At 35.6% G+C, this 8,746-nt stretch overlaps 1 pseudogene; it reads right to left on the bottom strand.

Annotated features, from left to right (window-relative positions):
- Positions 1-7,048: 7,048 nt before the first annotated feature.
- LOC102895978 lies at positions 7,049-8,310 on the bottom strand (annotated as a pseudogene).
- Between the last annotated feature and the right edge of the window lie 436 nt (positions 8,311-8,746).

Below are 8,746 nucleotides of genomic sequence, written 5' to 3'. Positions count from 1 at the left end.
AAAAGGAAGAATAAGCCTAAAGCTAAAAATTTTAAGAAAGAGGTTAGTAATGAGGAAGGGGGGCAGGAAACAAGGAAACAAGATGAAAGGGAAGGGATAGAAGTGGAATTTTTCTGAATATACCCTGTTTTGTAGATTTGAATTTGGAAACATGTAATTATTTCACATAATTATAATATAAAATTACATTTAAAAGGCAACCCTTAAAAACTAAAAAAGCAATATGAAACAGCAGAAACAAACTATGTAACAAGATTTTGGCATAACCATATGAAGAGGAATGGTTCCATATGATTTCAATTACATAATAATTTGACTAACATTCCTAGAGGGATATGTGCTAAGGACAGAAAGAACTAAAAGTATCTTGGTAATGTTGATGTTGAAATTTTGATATCATTGTGTGTGAGTATGGGATAAAGTAAACGAGTATTTATGTTAGTGGTCTTTGGAATCAGGATTTTTGGCATGGAGAACAAGAGACACAGATATATAGATGAAATTAAGTAAAAATCTTGTATTCCTGAACTTGAAATGGAACTCTCTGTATGAACTTGTGTTGTATTTCATCTTTTAAAAATATCTATTTTCTAGCTCTGAACACTGAAAAGATCTAAAAACAATGATTAATCCAGTAGTAGTGATCATCCCTGTAGTCTTTAAGCACCATTTTCATTAAAAGGAACTAAGGATTTTTGGAAAAATAGCTAATACCAGAACTGGGGCAGAAAACATGCAACATAAGCCTAGGACATCTTTTTATACTAGGAATCAAGGAAGCTTTCAAAGACTAATCTGGGCTTCTCAAAAGGACACAAGAGCCACTTGAAGAGAGTCAACTTGATCATCAATAAAAATAGCAATTGCAATGGATCAAAACACTTACTGGATTTAAACATATTATTGGATTTAATGGATCTAAACATCTTTTTGATATGTTTAATCTATATGGTAATTTTGATTGAAAAAATAAAGCTAATTGGTTACCTTTGGATCTCTTTTGGATATATTAGGGAACTAAGAGATATTTTTAAAACTAGAGTATGATGGGGGAAAACTCTAGCTTTTATCATATTTTTTTTCTACATAAAAGGCACATCATGATAATCAAATAATTGATGAGAAGTTCTTCCTTAGAAAAGAATATTAGCTAATTGAAGGAGCAATGATAGAATTATAACACTACTATTCTGCAATTACTGATAAAATACTGGATCTTGACAATGGTTATCAGTGACTGCTAACAAAAAAGAAAACCAGCCTTTTTTTGCCTTCTAATGGATGCTTACACCACCACCTATTAAGAATTATTGCTAAAAAATTGAAAGAGAACATGATCAAGACTTTAGCTTTAGTGACTGATTTATAGGAAATACGGGGGACAGGAAAACATTTACAGGAAATACAGGGGAAAGTTAAACAATATCACGAGGTATAATTAGCAAAATCTAGACTGTGGAAAAATATTATGGGATGTATGATCTAGTTTATTCAACAAAAAATTGCAAAGAAAAATAGGGGAGTAAAAGATATTTAAAATAAGTAAATCAATTGCTACATATAGATCTTATTTGGATTCTAAATCAATCAACACTGCAAAAATACAAATATGAGACAATCAGGGAAATTTGAATATTGACTGATGATATCAAAAATTTTTGTTAATTTTTACACGTTATATTGGTATTGTCATTATTTTTTAAGGTAAACATTGAGATATTTGCAGATGGCATTATAAAAAATCTTGGATTTGCTTCAATAAGAAGAAAGTAGCAGGGATGGGGAGGACAGTGAGTGGGACAGTAGATGAAATAAGATTGGCTATGAATTATTAGTTGAAGCTAGGTGATGTGATGACTACAGGCATCATCAAATCTTGATAAGCAGGTTTAATTCTCTCAAACAAATATGCAGAATAGAATACAATGAAAAAAAGCAATGTTTTCATTTTTTCAAAGTTTACCAATATGCTTCAAAGTTCATGAGTAATCTTTGATTCTAAACCTCATGATTTCAAAAATACAACTTATTTCTTTTTTGACTCTTAAAATCATCAATTAGAACTGAGAATGTCCATAAGAACTTTGAATTTTAAGCCAGTATTTAGTGATGAATTTATACAATCATAAATATATAGGCTTGTTAGAAAAGGTAACATTTTCAATTGTAATATTTATGCATGAGTCATCTCTCGTATTAGAGTGCAATGTTGATAGTAGCCTGGTTTTGGAAAAGTTATACTTACTGCAAACTCTAAATGCTGCTCATTTGTTGTCTTTTGCTAAGCAAAACTTTTCTGTCCAGATGACACGCAAGTCTACTCTTTTATCCCTGACCTTCCTGGGACTTTCGTCTCCATCTACAATCTCTTTCTTGACTGTCTCACTGTCATCTCAAATGGAATCTACTAGTCCTCTTATTTCTTCTGAAGTTCTCATTTGAAAAAGCCTAGGACTTGATGACCCTAGCTCCAGGAAATACTCTTTGTGTCTGCCTTTCTTTGCCTATGACTGCAGGTCATCTGGGGGACTGTTTAGTTTCAGATATCATCAACCACTACTGAAAAAGAAGAAAAGTAAAACTATCTTTCCTTTGAACTTTGTGAAGATACAGATATTTTAAACATTGAAAGACAGGATGGGAGGGCCTCACTGAAACTTCACCTTCATTGTCACACAGATCTCTACCCTTCTAATTTCAGGGTGGCTGCCGAATTGATTTCAATAGTGTCTACTTAGGACTATAAGCTTATGGTAAATAATAAATGTATGGCTTTTTAGAATTCTATTAAATGGATAAGTAAAAATCACTAAAGAATGCTTGGGAGTTAGTTTTGAATTCAATGTGATAATTTATGCAATTAATAGATAAATCTGTGCCACCTTCCAAACAAATTAATTGAATTAATTTTGATAACATTATTCCTCAGACTTTTCTATATGTAAGCACATTAATAATAGACATTAATAATGTTTTGAATTAGTAAAGCATTGCTATATTCAAACCATTTACATTGGTGTTATCTCATTTTATAAGGTAGGTAAAGCAAATATTTGAAAAATTAAGAAGTTTTGATCCAAGGATGTCAGAAGACTTACCAAAGTTAGTGACAGAACCCAGAGTCAAGGAATGCTCTTTCAACATTGCTCTTCCCTCTTCTCCTTCCCCTGCAACAACAACAACAACAACAAAACAAAAAAACAGTGTGTAGGCTTCATCCCCACTTCACTTTTTAAACAACCAGGTTTTGGTTTCATTCATTTCTTTTTGGCTTAAAAAAATACCCATTTATTATCTCACAGTTTTTGTAGAGTCTTGGACACAGCCTACTTGTATACTCTGGTTAGGTTTCACAAGGCTGCAATCAAGGTGTCAGCTGGAGCTATGATCTCATCTGATGCTTTCGAATCTGCTACAAGCTCATTCAGCTTACAGACAGAATTCAGTTCCTTGTAGCTGTAGAACTCATAGAAGTTTTCTTCTTTTTTGAGGCCAATAGGAGACTATCTCCCCAGTGCTTCATTTTCTTTTATAAACTCACCTAATTAATTCAAGCTCACCCAAAATAATCCCCCTTTTTATTAACTCAATCAACCCATTAGTAATCAAATTATAGGAGTGAAGTCTCACACTCAAAAGGGAGAAAACTATACAGGGTACCTATGTCAGGAGGCACTAATTTGGGGGCAATATTAGAGCTCTGCTAACCACAATCTGTATACTGAAAACTTCGAAAGATTGCTATGAGAAATTAAAGACATAAATAAATTGAGAGACATACCATGTTCATTAGTTAGAAGGCTCAATGTTGGAAAGATACCAATTATATCCAAATTGATTTATAGATTCAGTGCAATCCAAGTTAAAATCCTAGCAGTACTTTTTTGTAGACCTTGATGAGCTGATTCTAAAATTCGACTAGAAATGTAAAGGACCTAAAATAGTCAAAACAATTTTGAAAAAAAAGATCAAAGTTAGAGTATTAACACTACCTAATTTCGAGTCTAACCTATTGTAAAGATCCAGTTATCAAGTCAATGTGGTATTAGCATCAAGGTAGACAAACCGATCTATGGAAGATAATAGAGATTCAAGAAATTGATCCACACATGTATGGACAACTGCATTTTACCTTCATTTATATCTTTTCTAATGCTCTTCCTTCTTTATGTGGATTTGAGTTTCTGACCTATATAACTTTCCTTCTTTCTGAAGAATTTCTTTTACATTTCTTGCAAGAGTTTCACTGATATTTTCTCAATTAGTTCTCTTTTCAATTTCATTGATTCGTGATCTTAAATTTTTTTTCCTTCTTTTTGCTTTGGGTTTAATTCTTCTTCTTCTTCTTTTTTTTGTTATTTCTTAAGCTTGAAGCTTAGATCACTGATGTGAGACACAGCTTTTTTCCTAATATAAGTATTTAATTCTACAAATTTCCTTCTAAACATTGCTTCAGCTGTATGCCACACATATTGATATATTTTTATTTTCTTCAATTCAAAAGGTTTTATGTCCATGAGCTATTTAGAAGTATGTCATTTATTGTTATCTATTTCTAGTTCAATTCCATTTTTGTCAGATGACATATTTGTATGATTTCACTTGATTTTATTTTGGTAAACTTTCTTTTGATTAGAGTTTGCATGGTATATCTGGTATTCTTTTTATTTCCTCTATTTTTGTTCCTCTGGTTCCCCTTTACTGTCTGCCTTCTCTTTGATTATTTAAATTTTCTTTGGCACTTTTATTTATTTATTTATTTATTTATTTATTATTTATTAAATTAAGTTTATTGGGGTAACATTGGTTAATATAATTAAATAATTTTCAGGTGTACATTATAATTTGACATCTGTATATTCTATTGTGTGTTTACCACCCAAAGTCCAGTTTCCTTCAGCTACCATATATTTGATCCCCTTTACCCACTTCACCCTCCCCTTATCCCTCTATATTTGGCCTCTTTTACCCTGTCACCTCCCCCCTCTTCCCCCGCTCCCTACTTTCTGGTAACCACTAGTCTACGGTCCATGTCCATGAGTCTCTGTTTGTTTGTCCTCTTCATTTCAGTTTTAATTTATGTAATTTTGACTATATTTACTTGTATTAATTTTTATGGTTGTTCTAGGGAAATTATCTATCTATCTATCTATCTATCTATCTATCTATCTATCTATCTATCTATCTATCATCTACATACATATATACACATACACATTCTACTTAGAGCTAATATTTCAACACTTCAAGTAAAATGTAAAACCTTACAACTTTTCCCTTTATATACTTGTCATATGTATTACATCTACACACTTAAAAACTCAAGTAGACATTGTAATTGTTGTGTTTACAGTCATATATACTTTCTTTTTTTCTTTTTCAATTACATTTGGCATTCAATATTGTTTTATATTAGCTTGAGATGTACAGCATAGTGGTTAGACATGTATATAATTTATGAAGTGATCTCCCCAATTAATCTAGTACCCATTTGGAACTATAAATAGTTTTTATAATATTATTGACTATATTTCCTATGCTATACTTCATATTCTGGTGACTATTTTGAAACTACCAATTTATATTTTTTAATACCTTCACATTTTTCACCCAGCCCCCCAACCTACCTCTCGTTGTCAACCACCAGTTCATTCCCTGTATCTATGAGTCAGTTTCTGTTCTGTTTGTTTATTTTGTTCTTTAGATTCCACATACAAGTGAGATCATATGGTATTTTGCTTTCTCTGACTTATTTCACATAGCATAATGCACTCTAGGTCCATCCAAGTTGTTGCAAATGTTAAGATTTCATTTTTTTTTTATGATTGAGTAATATTCTGTTGTATACACGCACCACTTCTTTATCCAGTCTTCTATCGATGGGTACTTAGGTTGCTTTCGTACTTGACTATTGTGAATAGCACCGCAGTGAACATAGGGGTGCATATATCTTTCACATTAGTATTTTGGATGTCTTCAGATAAATATCCAGAGGTGGAACTGTTGGGTCATAAAGTAGCTCCATTTTTAAAATTTTGAGGAATGATCAAGCTGTTTTCCATAGTGGCTGCACCAATTTTTAACCCCACCAATGGGGCACAAGTGTTCCTTTTTCTTCCAAACTTTGCCAACAATTATTTTTTGAGTTATTAATGATAACCCTTCTGACAAGTGTGAGGTGATATCTCATTGTGAATTTAATTAGCATTTCTATGATTATTAGTGACATTGAGCATCTTTTCATGTGTCTATTGGCCATTCATTCATATGTTTTCTTTGGAGAAATATCTATTCAGGTTCTCTGCCCACTTTTTAATTGGATTGTGTGACTTTTTTGGTATTGAGTCATATGAGTTCTTGTCAATTTTGGATATTAACCACTTATCAAATGTATAATTGGCAAATGTCTTCTCTCATTAAGTAGGTCGTCTTTTTGTTTTGTTGACGTAGTCCTATTTGATTTTCTTTTATTAAGACACAAAACTTAATAGAAATTTTGTCCGTTGTTCTTATATTCTCTGTGTGAGCTGAGCTGGAACCCACTGCCCTACCCAGAAGTGGCTCCACCTGGAGGCAGGGGAGAAAGGGAAGAGTGAGGGTGGGGGTGGGCGGGACAGAGCTTGGGCCCTAGGAGTCTCATTCTTCCTCAGTACTGGGAGGCTGGGCACCACCCTCTTCTCTTGCCCTGCTTTGGGATCCAGCAAGGAGAGTTGATGGAATCGTGGGCCTGGGGCTTCTCCTCCATACCCCCATTCTCCCAGGTTATAGAGGAACTAAGAGATCTGGGAAGAGAAGGGAACAGATAATGACAAAGATGTCAAAAAGGTGAGGTCCAGGGATGAGGATGGAAGGAGAATCAGTTGAAATACCATTCAAAAAATAAAAATAAAAAAGAGCAGGGAATAAAAACCAAAATCCACCCCAAATGTGAACCTGCCTAGAAAAAAAGGAAAGTTCTCAAGTCTCATAGAGACATTATTTGGCATGGCTGGCTCTTCTGCAGGAGCACTCAGGCCTCAGTCCAGCTCTGGAAGGGGTAGTGTGGCTCCTACAGCTCATCCTTGGCCTGGTCAGCAATAGCATCTTCCTCCTCTTCCTCTTCCTTATTGTCCTTGTCCTCCTCATCTTCATCTTTGCCCTTGTCATTGTCCTTGTCTGCCCTTGTCATTGTCCTTGTCTTCCTTTTGCTTCTTGTCCTCCTCTTCCTTCACCCTCTGCTCCTTATCCTGCTTTTCCTTCATTTGCTTTTCCACCACCTTTGTGACACCCCACATCTCATTGACAAACTCCTTAGCACACACCTCATCATTGGTGACGAGGAAGTTGTCGAAGATGGTACCAGAATTGAACTGCCAGAGGTCTAGGCCCAGCACGGCAAAGTTTTCATAAGCATAGATGTTGCTATCAGGAGAATTCTCAGGGTCGTACATCTCTGGGTGGATCCAAGTGCCCTTGTAATCCAGGTTGTCTATCTGGCAGGGCTTCCACTCACCCTTGTATTCCGAGTTCCGAATGATTGGTGGTTCCCACTTTCCATCTATCTCTTCATCCCAGTCCTCAGCTTCTTAGCATTGGGGTCAGGGATGTGCTCGAGTTTGTCTGAGTCCTCAGGTTTGGAGACTGTGGCATAGTCAGTCTTGGTCTGCTTACCCAAGTCTTCTGGCTTTGAAGCATCAGGCTCCTTTATCTTCTTGAGTGGCAGGAAGTCCCAGTTGTCCTCCAGGGAGCAGGACTCTACATGGCTGTTGTCAATCTTCACCTTCTAGGTGTTATTGGGCCGCACAATCAGTGTGTACAGGTGTGTGAATTCATCATCCTTGCAACAGATGTCCTTATTGATCAGCACATTCTTGCCCTTGTTGTTGAGGATGACATGAATCTTCTTAGTGCCAGAGCACAGATGTTAGGGCCAAACATGATATTGTATTTGGAGTCTCCATGCATATTTATCTGCTCCAAACCGTCTGGAAATAGCTTCACATTCTCACCCCTACAGTCAATGTTTTGCTCGTGTTTCACAGTGAACTGCACCATCAGTGTCTGGTCCTTGTTGCGGAAGGGCTTGAATCTGGCTGACAGGGCACAGAAGTGGGCATCCTGGCTTGTCTGCAGCCCTTTATCTTTGTTCAAGTCACCATAGAACTTGCTGGCACTGAGAAGAAATTTTACAAAATCCGACTTACTTTTGTATTCAAACCAGCAGTTAGGCCACCTGTCTCCATCCAGAAACTGTTCTTTGAAGTAGACAAAGGGTTCCACAGCAACCAGGCAAGGAAGGCAGAGCAGCAGTGGTATAGTGGGTAGCAGCATGGCGCAAGAGGGGATGGCAGTGAGTGGGCCCTTTAAGTGGATCCTCCCACAGCTCTGCAGCAGGGTAATGTCCTCTGAAAAGGAATTAGGGAGCCTTCCCTTTACTTGAATTTTTTTGAATAGTTAGAGAGGAATAGATGTTGATTCTTCTTTGAATGTTTGGTAAAATTCACCTATGAAGCCATCTGGTGCAGGACTTTTGTTTTTTTGTGAGGTTTTCGATTACTGATTCAATTTCATTGGTGGTAATTGGTCAGTTCAGATTTTCTGTTTCTTTTTGACTCAGTCTTGGGAGATCGTATGTTTCTAGGAATGTATACATTTCTTCCAGATTGCCCAATTTGTTGACATATAATTGCTTGTAGTATTTTCTTATGATCTTTTGTATTTCTTTGGACTCTGTAGTTATTTCCCCTCTTTCATTTATGATCTTATT

This window comes from Pteropus alecto, unplaced genomic scaffold, assembly GCF_000325575.1.
Source record: "Pteropus alecto unplaced genomic scaffold, ASM32557v1 scaffold229, whole genome shotgun sequence".
Classification (NCBI taxonomy): Eukaryota; Metazoa; Chordata; class Mammalia; order Chiroptera; family Pteropodidae; genus Pteropus; species Pteropus alecto.
This window is presented reverse-complemented; position numbering and strand designations above follow the sequence as displayed.